Source organism: Sus scrofa, chromosome 2 (assembly GCF_000003025.6).
Source record: "Sus scrofa isolate TJ Tabasco breed Duroc chromosome 2, Sscrofa11.1, whole genome shotgun sequence".
NCBI classification, from domain to species: domain Eukaryota; kingdom Metazoa; phylum Chordata; class Mammalia; order Artiodactyla; family Suidae; genus Sus; species Sus scrofa.
Genome location: NC_010444.4, coordinates 145,550,126 through 145,571,832, shown reverse-complemented (window position 1 = coordinate 145,571,832; position 21,707 = coordinate 145,550,126). Strand labels below are relative to the sequence as shown.

The following is a 21,707-nucleotide window of genomic DNA, read 5'->3' as shown; positions in this document are numbered from 1 at the left end:
AGGTTCCCAGGCTAGGGGTCGAATCGGAGCTGTAGCCACCGGCTTACACCAGAGCCACAGCAACGTGGGATCCGAGCCGTGTCTGCAACCTTCACCACAGCTCACGGCAACACCGGATCATTAACCCACTGAGCAAGGCCAGGGACCGAACCCGCAACCTCATGGTTCCTAGTCGGATTCGTTAACCACTGCGCCACGACGGGAACTCTGGAACTTTTTTTTAAATGTCTGTTGGCCATTTGCATTTATTAGGCAAAAATGTATGAATTATCCCTTTGAATCTTTTGTCCATTTTTCATTGCATTATTTGTCTTATTATCAAGTTGTAGTTTTTCATGTACTCTAGATATAAGCCCTTTATTCAGATATATTGGTTATGAATATTTTCTTCTAGTACGTGACATCTATTTACTCAAAGGGCTTTTGGGGGCACAAATACTTGCATGTTTTTTAATCAACCAACATCCACAGGTTACATTAGGGTTCATCCTCTGTGTTGTATGTGCAATGGATTTCAGCAAATGAGTAATGACATGAGTCCATTATTACAGTCTCATATAAGAATAGTTTCACAGCTGTAAAAATCTCCTCTCTTTCACCTATTTTTCCCTCTCCTTACAAAACCATTGACAGCCATTGATCTTGTCATTTTATTTTTATTTATTTATTTATTTAGTCCTTTTAGGGCCATACCCGCAGCATACGGGAGTTTCCACGATAGGGGGGGCAGTTGAAGCTGCAGTTGCTGGCCTGCGCCACAGTCACAGGAACACGGGAGCTGCATCTGCGACCTACACCACAGTGCACAGCAACTCTGGATCCTTCACCCCGTGAGTGAGGCCAGGGATCCAACCCATGTCCTCATGGATCCTAGTTGGTTTGTTACCAGTGAGCCATGATGGGAACTCTGCCACAGATCTTTTTATTATCTCCTTAGTTTTCCCTTTTCCAGAATATCATCTAGTTGGAATCACGTAGTGTGATGCCTGTCCAGATTTATAATTTTCTATTGAAACATATCATATCTTCCAGATTCTAAGTAGGAATTGATTTTAATGGATTTTTAAATGTCCTTTCTTAGGGAAAGGTTGTTGATGAGAACAGGAAAATTATCTATAGATTTTTTTAATTGATGTTTTGAAAGTAGGAAGAGTCCAGGAGGAAGAAACGTTGTTGGCCTTCATTTAACATGCATCATGCAAACCATCAACCAAGCAGAAAGCAAATCGTAGAAAAGATAGATGAGCATCATTATCAAGAATCCAGCTGTCATGGCCAACCTGGATTTGAAGCTTGGTTCTTCTGCTTACTCGATGTGTAACTTCCGCCTGTTATTTAAGCTCTCTAGGCCTCCATCTCCTCCTTTTATCGTGAGCATAATAGTATAATTAGGAGGTTAAGTGATAAAATACATGGAAACTGCTTCGCAGCCTTTTAATTAATTCTTAAGAAATGCTCCCAGTTCTTATAATGACAAACCATCCAGGACACACCTGAAATGCACTCAGGTTAAACACTAAGCCTGGCGTCGGAGACTCTGACTCGAGCTCTGGGCAGTATCTGACCTCAAGGATGAAGTCTGTGCATTCTCAACGAGAGAGCTGCTACTGGCCTCCAAAAGTGTAAGAAAAACAGAATGACAGTAATGTTACATTGGTGGCACTTGGGGTGAGAGGGGAGCATCTTGAGGCAGCTCCTGGGAGTAGATCGAGCATGATGCTGGTTACTGAACTCAGGTGGCCATGTCAAATGCTCCTGTTTTGGAGCAGGGGAGGCAGAGGTGCTGCCGAAGCCTACAAAAGAAGGGGGGGTCTTCTTTGTTTACAGTTTATTTTAGAATCTACAGAGAGAGCTTTGACAGGGGAGCTTAGATTTGAACTTATTCAGCACTATCTGCTTGACTCAAACTTAAATGCATGAACAAGAAGTGTTTTAGAACTCATTGTGAGAACCTCTAAGGAACTGTATTTATTAACCATGTTTGCCTGGACTTCCACTAACATCTAAGGATATTTATTTTTTTTTATTTTATTTTTTTTTCTTTTTGCTATTTCTTTGGGCCGCTCCCGCGGCATATGGAGGTTCCCAGGCTAGGGGTCGAATCGGAGCTGTAGCCACTGGCCTACACCAGAGCCACAGCAACGCAGGATCCGAGCCGCGTCTGCAACCTACACCACAGCTCACGGCAACGCCGGATCGTTAACCCACTGAGCAAGGGCAGGGACCGAACCCGCAACCTCATGGTTCCTAGTGGGATTCGTTAACCACTGCGCCACGATGGGAACTCCTAAGGATATTTAAAAGGTCATAAATACTCTGTGTTTTCAAAATAGTTTAGAAGTAGATACACATCCACATCATAGAAGGTGCCATTGCTGCAATGGTAGAGCCTGGCCTGTAATATACAGTTGACCTTTGAGCAGTGAGGGGTTAAGGGTGCCAACTCTCTGGGTGGTGCAACATTTATGTAAAACTTTACACTCACCCCTCTGTACCTGCAGGTCCATATCTGTAGATTCAACCAACCAGGGATCATGTAGTTCATATTTACTGAAAGAAATCCGCTTTTAAGTGGACCACAGTACAGATTTGTGTTTCTCCAGGATCAATTGTAGGGCAGTTTTCTGTGTTAAATATACGAAAGAGGCTGAGAGCATGCATCTAACCCCTGTCATTTAGATCTTCAATCTCCAAAATCTTTCAATAGCATATCTTCCAATTTTTTAAAAACAGGTCATACTCATTATAAATTTATTTACTGATAAATTTAAATTAGTTATCACCACCATATATACTTCGGATATTTTGGGGCTAATAAATGATGTATTTAGAAAATGCACATTAAGTACGTATTAAAAAGAATGATAAAAATGAAATACTATTTAATCTTAATTAACATAGCAGTGTAAAAACAGCCATCCTGCTCTTCCTAAGCATATCATTAGTAATACGCTTAAAGATTTTGCAGTGTCACTGACCAAGCTTCATTATTTTTAAGATCTTGGTTTAGCTATTTGTGATAAAGTGAACTAACAGAATGGTTATAATTTAATTCTATTTTCTATGCTTTCGTTCATTGTTGAAAATAATAGCTCCAAAAGGTTCATAGAACTACACAAAGTAAGTAAAGGTATTACTGCCTGACATTCATTGAATTGTGATACACATTTTTTCACTTACATCCACCAATTATGTAAAATTTTTTATTGATATTTGAAAAATTTCTATCTCTTCTGATGCCAATAATTTATTCTTTTAAATTAAAAGATTTCCTTGAAGTGAATTTTTCAGTTGGAAGATTTTTACAGTTTCACAACAGGTTTGAGAAACATGGCAAGACTGAGATGCAATGCTTAGATGAGGAATACAGAATTTTTAGAACGTATTGGGTAGATTTAAATATGGCAGATAAATTCCATGTTAGGGCAGGGTAGGAGGGACCATATATTTGCCATGCAGTTGTTAATAAACAATTTTAAGTGTATGGATAATGAGAATTTTTAAAGGACACATGTTAACATACATTTTCAGCAAGAAATCACACAGTGATAAAAACATTTACAAATATTTATTTTCAAAATACTCTTCCCATAGCCTGAGTTTCTTTTGAGAAGGAGTCATTTCCTCACTTGTTCTTAAAATATCAAATTGTACATTGAAGGGACAAATTAAATGCGGAGCTGATTAAGAACTCATGTTAGATGTAGGATAAATGTCAGTTTTGCTGTTAATACACTTGGATTATTGACGTTACCTTTCAAATTCTATCTCTTTATGAAATTGTCATTTGCCCACTGTGTAAAAGTTAGTTTAGTTAAAATACTTAATAGTAAGGTTTAAAACTTCACTTCACCAGACCAATGTAAATATGGCATGTGTGACACTGGCCTGGCTAAATGAAGATGTTTGTGCCCATCTATGAAAAGACCTCTCAAAAGTCTTGACTTATTTTTTGTATAAAAGTGAGTGCCATGGAATTCTACTTTTTCTAGAATTTTCTTCTCACAGTCCTTGAATCATCATGACTCACCCCCTGGAGCCCACCCATGGCCCTGGTTGGAGACCCCTAGGGTAGACCTTTCCTGAGAGAGAGGAGGGCACCTCACTTCTCAAAGACAGGTTTTCCTGTCTCAGCCTAGCTACACCCCTGCTGTTGGCCCCTTCCATTGAGAACATTCCTGTTCAGCCTTCAGACACTTTTGGTTCCATGTCAGGATTCTGGTTTTTTGAAATCATGCTTAATCTAATTTCTTTGCTGTCTGTATGACATGAAACTTTCAGCAGAGGAGAGAGCTGAGTTCTAGCATGTCCTGGGAGAGATCAGAAGAGTGAATGAAACTGATGGAGTTTGGCAGAGATGGATGATGGAGTGTGTGGGGGGGGTGTTTGATGAATATATCTAGTATTTTTTTTTCCCAGTGAAATTCTGTCTTCTTTTTCCCTGGACTTCAACATTAAAGGTGTTTTGTGGAGTTCCCGTCGTGGCGCAGTGGTTAACGAATCCGACTAGGAACCATGAGGTTGCGGGTTCAGTCCCTGCCCTTGCTCAGTGGGTTAACGATCCGGCGTTGCTGTGAGCTGTGGTGTAGGTTGCAGACGCGGCTCGGATCCCGCGTTGCTGTGGCTCTGGCGTAGGCTGGCGGCTACAGCTCCGATTGGACCCCTAGCCTGGGAACCTCCATATGCCGCGGGAGCGGCCCAAAGAAATAGCAAAAAGACCAAAAAAAATAAATAAATAAAAGTGTTTTGTGGTTGTTCATTAAACACTCTTTCTGACTAAAGTGCTTAGAAACAGTCAGTTTCTTCATTGTATAATTATGTAGCCCTTTCTTCTTAAGTAGAGAGAAACATGGCAGGCACATCCTGTATAACCAAAGGTAGCTTTCCTTTGCAGTGTAGACTAATAAAGCAACTGTGTAGCTGTGTGTTTCCATGATGGTTTATTCAGAGATGCGGGGACTCTGTGTACTAGTTTGGATCCTTTAAAAAGAAAATTACTCCATTCAGAAAGAGCCCATGCCAGGAGTTCCTGTTGCAGCTCAGTGGTTAATGAGTCCGACTAGGAACCATGGGATTGCGGGTTCGATCCCTGGCCTTGCTCAGTGGGTTAAGGATTAGGTGTTGCCGTGAGCTGTGGTGTAGGTCGCAGACGTGGCTTGGATCCCTCGTTGCTGTGGCTCTGGCGTAGGCCAGTGGCTACAGCTCTGATTAGACCCCTAGCCTGGGAACCTCCATGTGCCATGGGAGAGGCCCTAGAAAAGGCAAAAAGATAAAATAAATAAATAAATAAATAAAGACAGAGCCCATGCCAGCAATCTTAGTAAGGAAGTACTGGTAGGACACCATTGCTTCAGTATGAAAGTAGGTTACTCTTCCTACTTTGTAGTTGAAGGAAACCCTGCCTTACGGATGAAGAAGCTGGGACAGAGAGATGAGGTAATTTCCTTAGGATTGCAACGTTTGCTCATAGGAAATGGGACTGGCCACCGTCTTCTGACTCGAGGTCAGTGAGCTCTGCTAATACTTGTTGATACAGGAAGAAGAGACATCAGCTGTGTTTGGGGGTAACGTGGAAGCATGAACAGGTGTCAGAGTGAAGAGAGTCGCTCAGGCAGGGCCAAGCCTGGGGCAGCTGTCTCCTGCCATCTCGTTGTACTGGGAGGAGGTTCCATGGCAGTGACGATGCCCGGAGACGTCCTGTGCCTGTTCTTGTACATGAACGGAAGACGATGTCCCAGAAATACGGACAAGGAGCTGCGGTGTTTTACTTCCCAGAACATCCAGGGCCTGATCCGCTTTGGGTTGACACTATTGCTGGAGTTAACGCCAGAGGAGCAAGGCGATGGGAAAGAGGGGTCTAGACCTCACTGCTCCAGACGCCGCCTTAGGGTTTTCTTCTAATACAAGGATGGGGAGTAGGGTGAGGAGTGTCCGCACACATAATTATAAATCAGTACTTTAATCCCTCTACCTGTTGAAATATAAAATAATCGGGCACTGTTGGAGTTCTCACATTACTAGCAGTCCTCTTGACAGCCCATCCTGCTCTGTTCACCTTGGCTGTACCACACACCAGGCTAGGTGACAACTCTGTCTTCTCTTGCAGTTCTTCAGACCACCCCTCTATTGGGTCCTACCCAGAGGAGATTCTATCACAATTATTATATAGTAATAACTTTTAAAAATGCATGTTCCTTCGAAAGACATTTAAACGGTAGCTCCATTGTTAGAGTATTTTCCATATTTAGACTTTCAAATAAACATTCTTGCCCTGTAGTTCCAGCCCTGAATGTAGGCCCAGGATGTCTAGTGAAGCCTTAGGAGCATATAGATCATGCTCAGAGTTGCAGGATGCCTTTTGTTCATTCAGGAAATAATTACTAAGCGTATCTACACAATTAATTCAAATTAGGGATATCAGTGCAAATAAGGCATGGCTAGGAGTTCCCGTCGTGGCGCAGTGGTTAATGAATCCGACTAGGAACCATGAGGTTGCGGGTTCGGTCCCTGCCCTTGCTCAGTGGGTTAACGATCTGGCATTGCCATGAGCTGTGGTGTAGGTTGCAGACACGGCTCGGATCCTGCGTTGCTGTGGCTGTGGCGTAGGCTGGTGGCTGCAGCTCCAATTAGACCCCTAGCCTGGGAACCTCCATATGCTGCAGGAGCAGCCCAAGAAATAGCAAAAAGACACACACACACACACACACACAAAAAAATAAATTAAAAAAATAAGGCATGGCTAGTTCCTGCTTTCTTAGAGTTCATAGTCTAGTGAGCAGGCAGACAATCAACGACCAGTAAAGAGTTTTTCTGGGGGCAGCCTGTGCAGATTTTCTGTAGGAGAACAGAAAATTTGTCATTGGAACCATTTAAAGAAGCCCTACACCAGGTGCTTACGAAAGACTTTGTTAAGCTCTGGAGATCATGTCTTCGGAGAACCCTTTGGAGTATGGAAGACAGCTGTGTGGATGGTACCCAAGGTGAGGAGTCCAGGACTGGGAGGCAAAAACAGGGCCATGGATGTGGAGACACTGAAAGTGACGGGGTTAAGGAACCAGGAAGGAGACAGTCATGGTCACAGAAGTGACTTAGTTTGCAACTATTGTCCTGAAGGTCCTGTCTAGCTGAAATAGGTGGGTTTTGTTTTTGTTTTTATTTTTATCTTTAAAATTTTATTTATTTATTTTTGTCTTTTTTAGGGCTACACCTGCAGCATGTGGAGGTTCCCAAGCTAGGGGTCGAATCAGAGCATACTGGCCTACACCGCAGTCACAGAAATGCAGTATCTGAGCCGTGTCTGTGACCTACACCACAGCTCACGGCAACGCTGGATCCTTAACCCACTGAGCAAGGCCAGGGATCGAACCTGCATCCTCATGGATGCTAGTCAGATTCCTTTCTGCTGAGCCACGACGGGAACTCCGTGTACAGCAAATTGATTCAGTTATTCATATGTCTGTTCCTTTTCAGATTCTTTTCCCTTCTAGGTGATTGCAAAATATTGAGTATAGTTCCTTGTGCTCTACAGTAGATCCTTAGATGGGTTTTACTTTTAAGTAGTTGTAAATATTTTTCTAATTGAATGATTTCACATAAACATCCAGATTTCTGACCTTGAAAAGTTGGAAGAGCTGCTGATACTCGTTTTATTTTCCCAAATGGTAGTGATGTGGGGAAGCCATACAGTGGGGCTCCCTGTGGTTGGAGCATCATAGGACCTGGTTCTCCCTCGTCCTCACTGCTCCCTGGTCTCTCACTCTATTCATTGTCTACCCCTAAGCCTATGTCATCACTCACTCCTGAAGATTCTTATCCCTGAGGTTATTTCATTTTATTTATTTTTCCTTTGGCCACCCCAGAGCATATGGAGTTCCCAGGCCAACAGCCAGCACTGTGTAATTTTAGATCCTTTAATTCACCATGCCTGGCTGGGGATCAAATCTGCATCCTGGCATTGCAGAGATGCCACCAATCTCCCTTGGTTATCTTCAGTAAAACACTGCTCTAGGTGCTGCTATAAAGGGATTAATTAAAGTTCTATGTCACATGGTCTTAAGATACAGAGGTGACCTAGGCGGACCTGATCTAATTGTATGAGCAAGAGAAGGACAGGATGTGACCTTTGCTGCTTCGAGGATGGAGGGGGCAGGTGAATGGGAATGCAGGTGGTCTCTAGAAGCAAAGTTCAGACTCTGGCTGACAGCCAGTGGGAAAACAGGGACCCCTGTCCTACAGTCATAAGGAATGGGTTTCTGCTGACAGTCTGAACAATTGTGTAAGTGGATGCCTCCCCAAAGCCATCAGCTAAAAGCCCAGCTAGCCCACACTTTGATTTTGGCCTTGTACTAAATATCTCCAGCAGAGCCCAGCCAAACTCATCTGGACTCTGGGCCAATAGAACTGTAAGATCTCAATCCACAAATGGATTTGTTTATACCAGTAAATTTTTTTAACTTTTGTTGAAGTATAGTTAATTTACAAGGCTGTGATAATTTCTGCTGTACAACAAAGTGACCCAGTTATACATATCCAGTTATACATATCCATTCTCTTTCAAGTTCTTTTCCCACATAGATGATCACAGAATACTGGGAAGGGTTCTCTGTGCTGGACAGCAGGTCCCCACTGGTCGATCGTTGCATATACGTCAGTGTACATATGCCAATCCCAAACCCCGCTCCATCCCTCCCACCCCCCAACCTGTCCCCTTTGGTAACAATAAGTTTTTCAAAGTCTGGGAGTCTGTTTCGTTTCTGGCAAATGAATTCATTTGTATCCTTTTTTTTTTTTTAAGACTCCACATATAGGTGATATCATATGAAGTTTGTCTTTCACTGTCTGACTAACTTCACTTAGTATGATAGTTTCTAGGTCCATTCATGTTGCTGCAAATGGCATTTCATTTTTTTTTTTGTCTTTTTGTCTTTTCTAGGGCTGCACCTGTGGCACATGGAAGTTCCCAGACTGGGGTCCAATCAGAGCTGCAGCTGCCAGCCTATGTCAGAGTCACAGCAACGCCAGATCTGAGCCATGTCTGTGACCTACACCACAGCTTGCAGCAATGCCAGATCCTTAACCCACCGTGCAAGGTCAGAGATCGAACCCACAACCTCTTGGTTCCTAGTCGGATTTGTTAACCACTGAGCCATGATGGGAACTCCCACATTATTTCATTCTTTTTGTGGCGGAGTAATATTCCATTGTATATATGTACGACATCTTCTTTATCCATTTAGGATGGAAATTTAGGTTGTTTACACCACTAAATTTGTGATCATTTGTTGTGCAGCAATAGAAAAAAAATGCATAGACTTAGGAATCAGACAAATATGGGTTTTTTTCTCTGGATCTGCTACTTGTCATCAGTATGACCCAGGAACAGTTCCTTAAATGTCTTTCTTCATCAGTAATGTGGGGATATGAATATAGTCCACCTCATGAAGTTGTGAGGATTAACTAACCTGGCATATAGTAAGTGTTTAATAAATATTAGTTGCCAATAAACCTTTTAATTTTCTGATCTTCAGTGAAAGAAGAATTTTCAAACATTCTTAAAAAGCAAATAATCCAAGTGGAAGAAGAACTAAACTGCTTACATGTTATCACAGAAACCAAACTTGTGGATTGAATATGTTGTCCCCATTTGCCTGTTATAGGATATTTTTGGCTACAGAGAGCCTAATACCCTTGGGTCGGGGTCTGTACTGCCAACTTGCTGTAGGACAAAAAATCCATACTTCAAGAAGGGAGAAAACTTGGGTTCCCATTCCTGTAAGCCGTCAAGGGATCTTGGGAATATCCTTCCATTTTTCTGAACTTCATTTTTCTCATCTGTGCAACAAATGCAGGCTTTCTAAAATCCCCTGGCGTCTCCTAACTCTTTTCTTTGGAAAAGTTAAGAAATGAAAGATAGAAAAAGTGCTGCCTGCTTTAGGGAAAGAGCTATGTGTCTGCAGTGGAAAGCCGGTGGAGGTGGAAGGTCCCGAAGTGGGGGTGGGTCTCCTCCTTCTTCCCTGGTGGTCGTTTCCTTCTCATTTTCTCATACTTCTCAAGACTTCGGAGAACCGGAGAGAACCTTGGTGAATGGCAGAGTGATCCATCTATCAAAAAGACTGCTGTTCCAGGATTTCCCAAACATTCATTAAGCTAGCTGCTTCTTAATCGGTGCACAGTAATAATTACTTCCAGAATTAGAAGAGAATTAAGGAAGATCATTATTAACATTTGTGTCCTGTTGCTTGATATGCGCCATCATACGTTAGGAAATCTATCTTTGCAATTTCCAGTCCTCAGGAAGCCTCAGAAAGCCTTGCCAGGTATTATTTCAGCTAAAGCACAGTGGTGAAGAAAATGCCAACTCTAGCACTGGGGAAAAGCTTTGCAGATGAAAACACTGGCATTTGGGACCACTTATGCTGCTTTCCAATTCTGAATGGTTGCTGCTGTTCCATGTTTATTTAGCAGAGTTCTCTGGAGACCTGTTTGAAAGGGCACATGTTTCTTGGATAGAGAAGACAAGCCACGCTCCTCTCCAGAGCAAAGAGAGGGGCAAAGAAGAGGTCATCCGTGGCCTTAATTTCCTGCTGCATGTGACTTCTCTGCTGGGAGTTTCTTAATGAAGAACCCACAGCGGGGGTGGGGGATAGGCTTTGTTCTCAAAATAAGTGCTGGTTGTGTGCCCCTAGGCAAGGTACTTGACCTCTCTGGGCTTCATCTGTCAAGAGGGCTCTTCCATCAATCATTCCTTTTAAAAATTTCCTCTTCGTTATTAGAGTGAAAGACAATTCACCCATATTGTTTTCCTAAATCTAAATGAATCCTGTTTGTCAAGATTGACAAGAAACCCAGCATCCGTTATCCCTGGGGTGGGGTGCTGGGATGGACGGCATTCAGCAGTCCTGCTGGGTTCATGCCATCCTGAAGTGTGGGGAAGGGCCTCCATTCCTCCGTCCGTTCCAGTCTCAGTGCCCCTGAGATTTTCATTGTTCACAGGATCCATTCCACAGTGGGCAGCTCCTCTGCTCCAGTGTCCCTGCCCTCCCAGCTCCTGGAACCTTCAACACGGCTCCCAACCCCACAGAGCATGGGCTCAGGATCCAGTGGTCATGATTTATTTCCACGCTACCTTTTCTCAGGTGCGATTGCAGATTCTTGTCATTCTTCATCCCCTTTCCCCTTCAAAGCTCTGAAAAGCCAGCCTCTCTCCTCAGGTCCCACTATTTCTCCCTCCTCCACCCTTGAAGACATGGCACCTTGCATGGAGCCAGCCCTACATTTCAGAAAGCCCAGGCCAGGGACCACAGTGCCCTGGGACACAGTGACAAACACAGCCACCCCTCGGCTTTGGGGAAGGCGAGATGAACTGGCAAGGACTGTGGTGAGCGATGGCGTGCTACCACTCGGAAGGAGAAGTTACCACTCAGTTCCAGGTGATTCATACCACGTGGGAGTAAAAGTTCAGAGCTGTATGTTTTCTGATATTTCAGGAAAAACAGGGATGTGGGCTTTTTTCAGGTGCAATTTCCTGTCTTTAACATTTGGGAGCAACTATAAAAATAAAAACATCATATGAAGGCCAGATATATCACATCTGCAATAACCAGTTTGTGACTGAGTTAATTTGCCAGGGCTGCCATAACGAAGAACCACAAATTGGGTGGCTTAAATGATAGACATTTACTGCCTCACAGTTCTTGAGGCCACAAGTCGGAAATCAAGATGCTGGTGGCGTTGAAGTTTCTGTGGGCTGTGATCTCAGAAGAGTTCCTCCCAGTCCTCTCTCCTGGGCTCCTAGGTCGTCATCTTCATAGTCACATAGCATTCTCCCTGTATCTTTGCATCATCTACCCTTCCTGCATGTCTGAGTCCAAATTCCCCGCTGCCCCCTTTTTTTGTAAGGACACTAGTCATTTTGGGTTAGAGCCTACCCTCATAACCTCATCTTAACCTTACTAATTATATCTGTAACTTCTGGATAAAGTTACATTCTGAGCTAGTGGGTATTAGAATTTCAATATATGGATTCGGGGGGATTATAATTCAACACTTAACAGTGGCCTCAACCCAGACTTAAAAATAAAAAAGTTACTTCTCCTCTTTGTGAAGAGAAGACTCAATCTCCACTGCACAGAAGATTAGTTACTAGGTAGGGGGAGGTGGAGAATGGGGAATGGATGAAGACGAAGGCAAACATCACTCATTCTTTGGAGACAAGATGACATAAGAAGACACCATCCATTCCTCAGCCAGTTTATCTGCTCATCATGGCATCCAGCACTAGTTGTAGTGAGTAGATTCTCAATATTTGTTGAGTTAGAATGAGTTAAATTTGATCAGAATTGAACAGAGAAAAAAGGGAGAGGCGGGGTATACTAGAGGGGAATAGAGGTATTTAGAGATGCTCTTGGTAAGAGCTAAAGGAAGTCCATTCTTTCTAGCAGGATAGGAGCTCAGCTGCTCTGAAGTAGGCATCAGATAGATCTGGTATGGGTCAGGCATTTTCCTGGCTTAGAGTGAAAAGTAGAGTAAGTTCTAACCCTGAATATGATTTGAGTCTATGGGAGGTTATGAGACTTACTTTATCAACATTGACCAAAAAAATGAATCGTATAATCTGTAACAAATCTTTAGGGCTATAATCTATATGCTCATATTATTCTCTTCTGGGTTTCCTATATTCGCTTAGTGAAAGATGTCGGCCAAGTAGGTAATTGCTTATCTGATGAAGAATGCTTGGAATTTGGAGACAAATTCAGACTCACACCTCATCCTCTCCTCTTATTTGCTAGTGCCCTGGCCAAGATGGGAAGCTTCTGAGTCCAAAATTCCTCATTTGTAAAGGATTAGATTGCATAAATGTTAAATTCCCTTTGATTGAATTCTGGTATACTTGTTGATATCCAATCTTCCTTCACTTTTTGAATTGATTTTTTCCATTGAATTTATTTTGTCTTATGAAGTATGTTAGCCAGGCCCTACCCTAAACTGGCTTATGTACAAGAGAAGACAAAAGCGTCTTATTTGCTGATGCAGCTGCGAAGCCAAGCATGGTGGCTCCTAGAAGCTAAGATAGCATCATCAGAAGTCTGTCTCTCTCTTCGCATCTCCCAGCTCCATTATACTCTGCTTGGATTTATTCTCTGAAGACTCTCTTTGTAGTGAGGAGAAGATTATCAATAAATAGCTCCATGCTCACAACAGTTTTACAGCTTTGAATTCAGAACAAGAGATAAAAATCTCTCTTTATGTCTCTAGTATAAAGAAAAGTCCAGAGGACTTTGATTGATGGTGTGTGAATCACATACCCTTTCCTGAATTCATCACTGTGGGCCAAAGGTGGCAGTACCCTGACGGGCTCAGCCAGAGATACATGCCAGGCACAGGAGAAAGTGGGCTAGTTCTCTACTCCTAAATACATGGAATTGGTAAGAATGGGCTGCCCCAAAGAAAGGCATGCTGGGCAGAGGGGAATATAACCCCAGCAGCGTTCAAAGATCCCTGGCTTTAGTCAGGTTATTTATTCGGTCTCCTAAAAATTTTCCACCACTGATTATTTCAGCCTTGTTAATACTAAATCTGACCATGAACATTGATGTTTTGTCTAGACATAAATAGCAAACTGAAAAAATTACAAGTCCATAAGGATTAGTAATAAATAAATATGTGCATGACATACACATCTGCCTAATTCATTGTCTGCAGAATTATATCCAAACACTCCAATGTGGCATTCACGGCTCTTCCTAAGATGTTATAAAATAGTATCCTGTATAGTTTGGGTTCAGGGATGGTATTGACTTGGGATTTTTATAAGCTTTGCCCAGAAAGGAATAAGTAAATGAATGAAGTTAAGAGAATTCTGATATGCATGGGTGTCTCCAGCATAAAATTGTGGTGAGTGTAGAGAAACTATTAGAAATCTATCTGGGGAGTTCCATCATGGCTCAGCAGTAATGGACCCAACTAGTATCCATGAGGATATGGGTTCGATCCCTGGCCTCGCTCAGTGGGTTAAGGATTCGGCATTGCTGTGAGCTGTGGTGTAGGTTGGCAGCTATAGTTCTGATTCAACCCCTAGTCTGGGAATTTCCATAGGCTGTGGGTATGGCCCTAAAAAGACACACACACACAAAAAAAAAAAAAAAAAAAAAAAGAAAGAAAAAAGAAATTTATTTGTGTAGGAACTAAGGTCCCTCCTGAAGAAAGCAAAAAACAAAAATAAAACAAAAAACCTAAACTTTATGCTTTTCTGGGTGAATGGATGAACATATATATATACACACACACACACATATGCATGTTAATACACACACAAATACATGTATATTTATATACACATATATACATAGATACACACACACACACACACACACACAGATATATGGGCACATTTGGGAGACTTCTGCAGGACTGAGGATTTTCTCAGGAAAGAATTCCTGCTGACAGGAGAAGGACCTCAGCACCACCAGCTGGATCCAGCAATAAAGTGTTAGTTCTCTGTGTGGAGAACTTTCTAGAATATGGATTGCCCTTTGGATTAATCTTTCTATTATATCTTCCCCGGGTGAAATATGAATCTCTTAAAGAGGAGAGCAAAGATAAGTCAGTGTACAAACATCAGTGCTCCAGAGGCATTGCATGAACCTGTCTGGCCAAAAGTAAATCAAGACAGAGCCGTTCCCTCTACTTCCCAAGAGATACTTCACCGTGTGTTCCAGAGCCTTTGTCATGGGGCCCTGTGGAGCAGAGGTGGTCACAGGGAGGCCTTGTTGTACCCAGAGGAGCAGCAGTGGTCCAGGGAAGAGCAGGGAACTGAAGCACCCACAGAACCCTGAAAGCTGCAAGGGAGTTTTGGGGTGTAGCAATGGTGCCTTCAATGGAGCAGTGGTGGCCACTAGCAGGGAACCCCCTCCCCAGTCCCCATAGCTGCCCTCAGCCCTTCAATCAAATCTCGTGTAGACTACCTAGTTCTGCCCTCAGCCCTTCAATCAAATCTCCCCTCCCTCAACTCTTAAAGTTATCCTCAGTTATTTGACCATTGTACTGAATATGATGATGTTGTCTATCCAAAGACCCTGAAGTTAGAAAGATTTACCCTCAATCCTGGGGTAGGGGTAGTGAAGAGTCAATTTTGAGGCTGTTTTTATACATGAATAATTGTTGTCTTTACACACATACACATACACACCGGGGAGGGGGGCACATGGAGAGAAAAGACTGAATAGATAAATACAAAAATGTTAATTCTGGTCTGCAGTTGTTTCTGATTGAGATTATGAGAAATCTTCATTTTCATTTCTTTGCTTCTCCTTCCTTTCCCTTCTTTTTTTTCCCCTTTTTGCAATTTTTTCCCCTTTTTACATTTTCATTTTCTATATTTTCTGCAATTATTTTGTTTCATCTTTATATTAAAAAATAAGATCCATTTAAAAGAAAAAAAGACAAAAAAATCTCTAACCATTATTAAGTTCTGTTTTAGGATCTAACTGCTCAGTGGAGGTGTTTCTAGCTTTCCCTCCTTCTTCACTGCCCCTCAAATAATGAAGGACTTTCAGTCCTCTGAGCTGGTCAGCACCACCACCTCTGCAGGCACTGACTGAGCCCTCACCCAGTGTTGGCTATCTGTAGAAAGTGCCCATGCTGGGGTCTTAAATTAGTCATGTAATGGCTCTAATTTTTTTTAATTCAATTAAATTTAATAACATTTGATTGAGTGTCCAAGGGCTATGCTGGGCCATAGCCCTTTATATATTCAAAATGCCATTAATGGCCCCAGCAGAAATGCCTGACGTACACTGAAGTGTGAGCCTACTTTCCTTATTTAATCAGCCTTGGTCCTCCCAGCTCCTGTCGCACCCCCACCACACCCCCAGCTCCATGACTCCTAGCCCGTCTCCAGATCTACGTCCATGTGCCCTGACTATTGCTTGTCATCTTTGGTAGGTTCATTCTGTCTGTTAAAGGAAAGAGGATGATTTTTGACCCTTGAGGAAGTTGCCTGATGCTCACTGAATTAGAACAAGCTTCCATAACAAAATTCCATAGAGTGAGTGTCTTACATAAGAAGAATTTATTTCTTACAGTTCTGGGACTGGAAGTTTGGTGTCAAGGTGCCAGCATGATTGAGTTCTGGTGAAGGCCCTCTTACTGGCTTTCAGATAGCTGCCTTCTCGCTATGTCCTCACATGATGGAAAGAGGGAGAGCTCTGGTATCTCTTCCTCTTCTTAAAGGGATACTAATTCCATCGTGGGACCCCACCCTAATGACCTTATCAAAACCTAAATTAGCTCTCAAAGTTTCCACCTTCAAATACCATTATGTCAGTGGTTAGAGCTTCAACATATGAATTTTAGGAACATGTAAACAACACCCTCCATGCAGTGGTTTTCAGTTTTCACAATTTAGTTTAGTGAATTTGAAATTATATGATCTGGTTTTATCTAGAGGGCCCCTTACAAAATAGAATGCTGACTCAGAAAGATTCTTTAAATAAAGAATCCCTTGCACAAAGCAGGGCCTGCCAACCAACTGGACTGGGGGTCATCCATGCCTACCAGACTTCCTTACACCTAAAGAAACTGGAAAAAGAAGAATGAATAAAACCAAAAGTTGGTAGAAGGAAATAAATATTAAAGATCAGAGCATAAAGAAATAAGAGACTAAAAGCCAATAGAAAAGATCATTGAAACTAAAAATTGGTTCTTTAAAAATATAAGCAAACTTGATAAACCTTTAGCTGGATTCATCAAAAGGAGAGAGGGCCCAAATCCATAAAATCATAAATGAAAATGGAAAAGTTTAACTGACACCACAGAAGTACAAAGGATCAAAAGAGATTACTATAAGAAATTATACATCAGTAAGTGGACAACCTAGAAGAAATGGACAAATTCCTAGAAATGTACAATCTCTCAGGACTGAACCAGGGAGAAAGAGGAAAACATGAACAGAACAATTACCAGTAATTAAATGGAATGAGTAATGAAACAATTTCCTCAAAACAAAAGTCCAGGATCAGATGGTTTCAGGGGTGAATTCTACCAACAATTTAAGAATAGTTAATAGCTATTCTTCTCAAACTATTCCAAAAATTGCAGAGGAAGGGAAGCTTCCAAACTCATTCTACGAGATTAGGATCCCCCTGATACCAAATCCAGACAAAGATATCACAAAAAATTATGGGCTAATATCACTGATGAATATAGATGCAATATCCTCAACAAAATATTAGCAAACCAAATTCAACAATACCTTAAACAAAATCATACACCATGCTCAAGTGGGATTTATCCCAGGAATGCAAGGATGGTTCAATATCTGCAAATCAATAAATGTGATATACCACATTAACAAATTAAAGAAAAAAATCATATGATCATATCAGTAGATATAGAAAAAGCCTTTGACAAAATTCAACATCTATTGGCATTCCCATTGTGGCTCAGCAGTAATGAACCCAGCTAGTATCCATGGGGGTGCAGGTTTAATCCCTGGCCCCACTCAGATAAGGAACTGGTATTGCCATGAGCTATGGTGAGCTATTGCCATGAGACATGGTTCAGATCTGGCATTTCTGTGGCTGTGGCACAGGCCAGCAGCTGTAGCTCCGATTCTACCCATAGCCTGGAAACTCCATATACCACAGGTGCACCCCTAAAACACACACACACACACACACACACACAGATGAAACCCAAACCAAAACAACTATACTGCAAAGCTGCTATAATCAAAATAGTAAGATACTTGCACGAAAACAGACATATAGATCAATGGAATAGAATAGAGAGACCAAGAATGAACCCACACTTAAGTGTTCATCTATGATATATCAGTCAAGAATATACAATGGGGAAAAGACTGCCTCCTTAATACATGGTATTGGGAAAACTGGACAGCTATAAGGAAAAGAATCAAACCAGACTAGTCTCATACAGTGCACAAACATAAATTTGAAATGGATTAAAGATTTAAATGTAACACCTGAAACCATAAAATTTCTAGAAGAAAATATAGGCAGTAATTTCCTTTACGTAGACTTAGTAATATTTTTTGGTGTATGCCTCCTCAGGCAATGGAAACAAAAGTGAAAAACAAACAAATGAGACTGTCAAACTAAAAAGCTTTTGCACAGAAAAGGAATCTATCAACAAAAGAGCTACCTACTGAATGCAAATGATATGACTGATAAGGGATTAATACCCCAAATATAAAAAGAATTCATGCAACTTAACATCTAAAGAACAAACAAATTCAAAAATGGGCATGGGATCTGAATATTTTTCCAAAGACAACATACAGATGGCCAGCAGGCACAATAAAAGATGCTCAACATCACTAATTATCATGGAAATGCAAATCAAAGATACAGTGCAATATCATCTTACCTTTAAGAAAGGCTATTATCGAGCCTGTTGTGGTGCAGTGGAAACAAATCCGACTAGTATCCATGAGGATGCAGGATCAACCCCTGGCTTTGCTCTGTGGGTCAGGGATCCGGCATTGTTGTGGCTGTGGTGTGGGCTGGCAGCTGTAGCTCCCGTTTGATCCCTAAATTGGGAACTTGCATATCCTGCAGGTGAGGCCCTTAAAAAAAAAGAATGGCTGTTATCAAAAAGATAATACAGGAGTTCCCTGGTGACCTAGCATTTAAGGATCTAGCATTTTCACTTATATGGCTCAGGTTCAATACTTGACCCAGGAACTTCCACATGCCACAGTCACAGCCACCCAAAAGAAAGACAGAGAGATGATAAATAGTTTTTGGTGTTCTGATATTCTGGTATACAGTGTTTTTCTAAAGTGTTGAAACATTAATGTTTCAGAGGGTCCAAAATAATTATTTTTATATTAAAAATCTAAAATCTGAATTATTTCTGTCTTAAGCTATTTCTAGAAAGTTACAAACTGGATTAAGAATTTAAATCAAATAAAGATACAGCTGTTTTGGAAATGTTCTCCAATATCTTCAAAATCCTCAAGAGGAGTAATAAAAGCAAAGTTTCTACTGAACAAATAATTCCTTATCTAACTCAAAGCCTTCCTGAACAAGCAGAAAATGAATTGGCCAGTACTAGGTAATTTAATTTCCATTGGAATCTCAGTCTATATATTATGAACTAGACCAAGGGGAATCAGTAATGCTTTCTTTAAAACAACAAGTATAGTTTAGCATCATTTAAAAAAAATTACAGGAATTCCCATTGTGCCTCAGTGGGTTAAGGACCCAGTGCATCCCCATGAGAATGTGGGTTCGATCCCTGGCCTCACTCAGTGGGTTAAGGATCTGAAGTTGCCACTAGCTTGCGGGGTAGCCCACAGATGCAGCTTGGATCCCCCTTAGCTGTGGCTATGTTGGAGACCCCAGTTGCAGCTCTGTCTTGACTTCTAGCCTGGGAACTTCCACATGCCACAGATGTGGCTGAAAAAGAGAAAAAATTACAGTGCTTAAAAAAAGATTAATATGTTCTCAAAATTTTAAAACAAAGGGGGTTGAAGAGGAAAGAGTCAAAGGAAAATATTTAGAGTTATGTTTCCCTCCTCAGCATTTGTCTGCTAGAATCATAAAACTTTTCCAGAAGCTGGAACGAATTTGTGCTAACAATTATAACACTTCAGGGTTTAATTCTAAAAAATCAAACATGTTCTGTTTTCAGTGTTTGTTAGTTTATACTGTGTTGGCTTATATTTACTGTTTGGGTGTTTTTGGATTGTTTGTTATTGTTTTTTGGCTGCACCCACGGCATGTGGAAGTTCCAGGGCCAGGGATCAAACCTGTACCTTAGCAGCAACCCAGGCTGTGGAAGTGACATTGCTGGATTCTTAACCTGCTGTGCCACAAGAAAACTCCAATATTTGGGTTATTTTTGAATAATGCTTTCTTTTATCTGTAATGTTTTGTTGAATAATATGATTTTGTTTATTTGTTTTTAGGGCCACACCCACGACATTTGGAAATTCCCAGGTGAGGGGTGGAATCAGAGCTGCAGCTGCCTCCCGGCCACAGCCCCAGCCACAATAACACCAGATCCAAGCCATGTCTGCAACCTAAACCCAGCTCATAGCAACGTGGGATCTTTAACCCACTGAATGAGGCCAGGGATTGAACACTCATCCTCATGGATTCTCATTGGGTTCATTACCACTGAGCCGCAACAGGAACTCTGAATAATATGTTTTTAATTTAACTTTTATAGATTTGCTTTAACTTGTTGCTTTTTAATATTGTTAACATTTTTTCTGTTTGCAATATGGTGAATATTTAGCTTTACTAACTTTTTATATTATGAATTTTGAACATATGAGTAAAGAAAATACCTAAGTGAATACCCATGATTTTATAATATATAAAATGTGTAACAAAATACGTTATTGTCATTTTGATATTTTTATACTTTGAAGATTTGGTTAATAAAAATACAAAACTCACAATTAGTGAGATTTTCAAATGCTTGGTATTTTAATCTTATCTCATCTTTTAAAAGTTTCAAGTTTTTAAAATTTTAAAAATTTTATTTATTTTTTATTAGAGTGCAGTTGATTTATAGTGTTGTGTCAGTTTCTGCTGTACAGCTTAGTGACCCAGTCATCCATATATATATATACCTTCTTTTTCTCGTACTCTCTTCCATAATGTTCTATCCAAAGAGATTAAAGCTCCTTGTGCTGTACAATAGGATATCGCTCCTTATCCCTTCTAAATATAATAGTTTGCATCTTATGTTGTATAATGAAAGCAATATATTAATAGTAGTTTATTCAGAATATGTATAAATAGATTCATGTATTGAATATGGGTGTTCAATGGCTGTTTACCAATGGGAAGCACAGTACATAAAGCCTAGAGATGGTTTATTCTATAAAGCCACAACTTGCTTATATTGTCAGGGGACTTTTAAAAAGAAAAGCTAGTGTTCTACAAATAAAAACAATGAAATTATTTGAAGAGCTAAAAATATTTGGGGGAGGCATTCCCATTGTGGCTCAATAAGTTAAAAACCAGACATAGTGTCCGGGAGAATGTGGGTTTGAGTGCTGGCCCAGCTCAGTGAATTAAGGTTCCAGCACTGCTGCAAGCTGCAGCATAGGTCACAGATGCGGCTCAGATCTGGCATTGCTGTGGTTTTTGCATAGGCTGGCATCTGCAGCTCCAATCTGACCCCTAACCCACAACCTTTCATATGCTGCAGGTGTGGCTCTAAAAAAAATAAAAAAAAAATTGGGGGAGACTTTCAGGATTCCTAAATTTATAAGTTGCTTCAAGTCATGCTTCTTCCTCCTTAGAAATGATCTCTGCCCCCCTACTCCCTGTAACACCAAATAGACCCAAGAAAGTCATTTGATTGCTCCTATTTTCCATGCCATCTTGTAGCATACCAATTCAGGTTATTACTGAAAGGGGAAAATGAGAAAATATTTCTCAGCTTTTGTTCAGGAAATGTTTCAAGTCTATGTATCTGAATAGACCTGAATATCTGGTTTATGAGGTCATTTGGCTGAAGGGTTCCTCTGTCACAGGGTGCAAGTAATAAAAATACCAGAGAGTAGATAGAGCCATTCCAAACATTCATTTCTCTGTGTTGCTCTTAACAAAGAAGCAGGCAGAGCTTGTATTCCTAAAGGATAGAGAAATTTTTTTGGTAAATTTTTTAAAATGAAATTTAGTTGATTTAAAATGTTGTGTTAGTTCCTGGTGAATAGCAAAGTG

At 41.1% G+C, this 21,707-nt stretch overlaps 1 long non-coding RNA gene across 2 annotated transcripts in view; it reads left to right on the top strand.

Moving 5' to 3' along the window:
• Positions 1-21,707, top strand: part of LOC110259527 — a 185,226-nt gene that overhangs the window by 30,815 nt on the left and 132,704 nt on the right. Inside the window, exon 3 of one of the 2 annotated variants that reach the window (XR_002341965.1) lies at positions 9,528-14,045. The exons of the other annotated variant lie outside the window; for it this stretch is intronic. This is a non-coding gene — a long non-coding RNA (uncharacterized LOC110259527). Of the gene's footprint in view, positions 1-9,527; positions 14,046-21,707 lie in introns of those variants that run through there. 2 annotated transcript variants of the gene reach the window in all.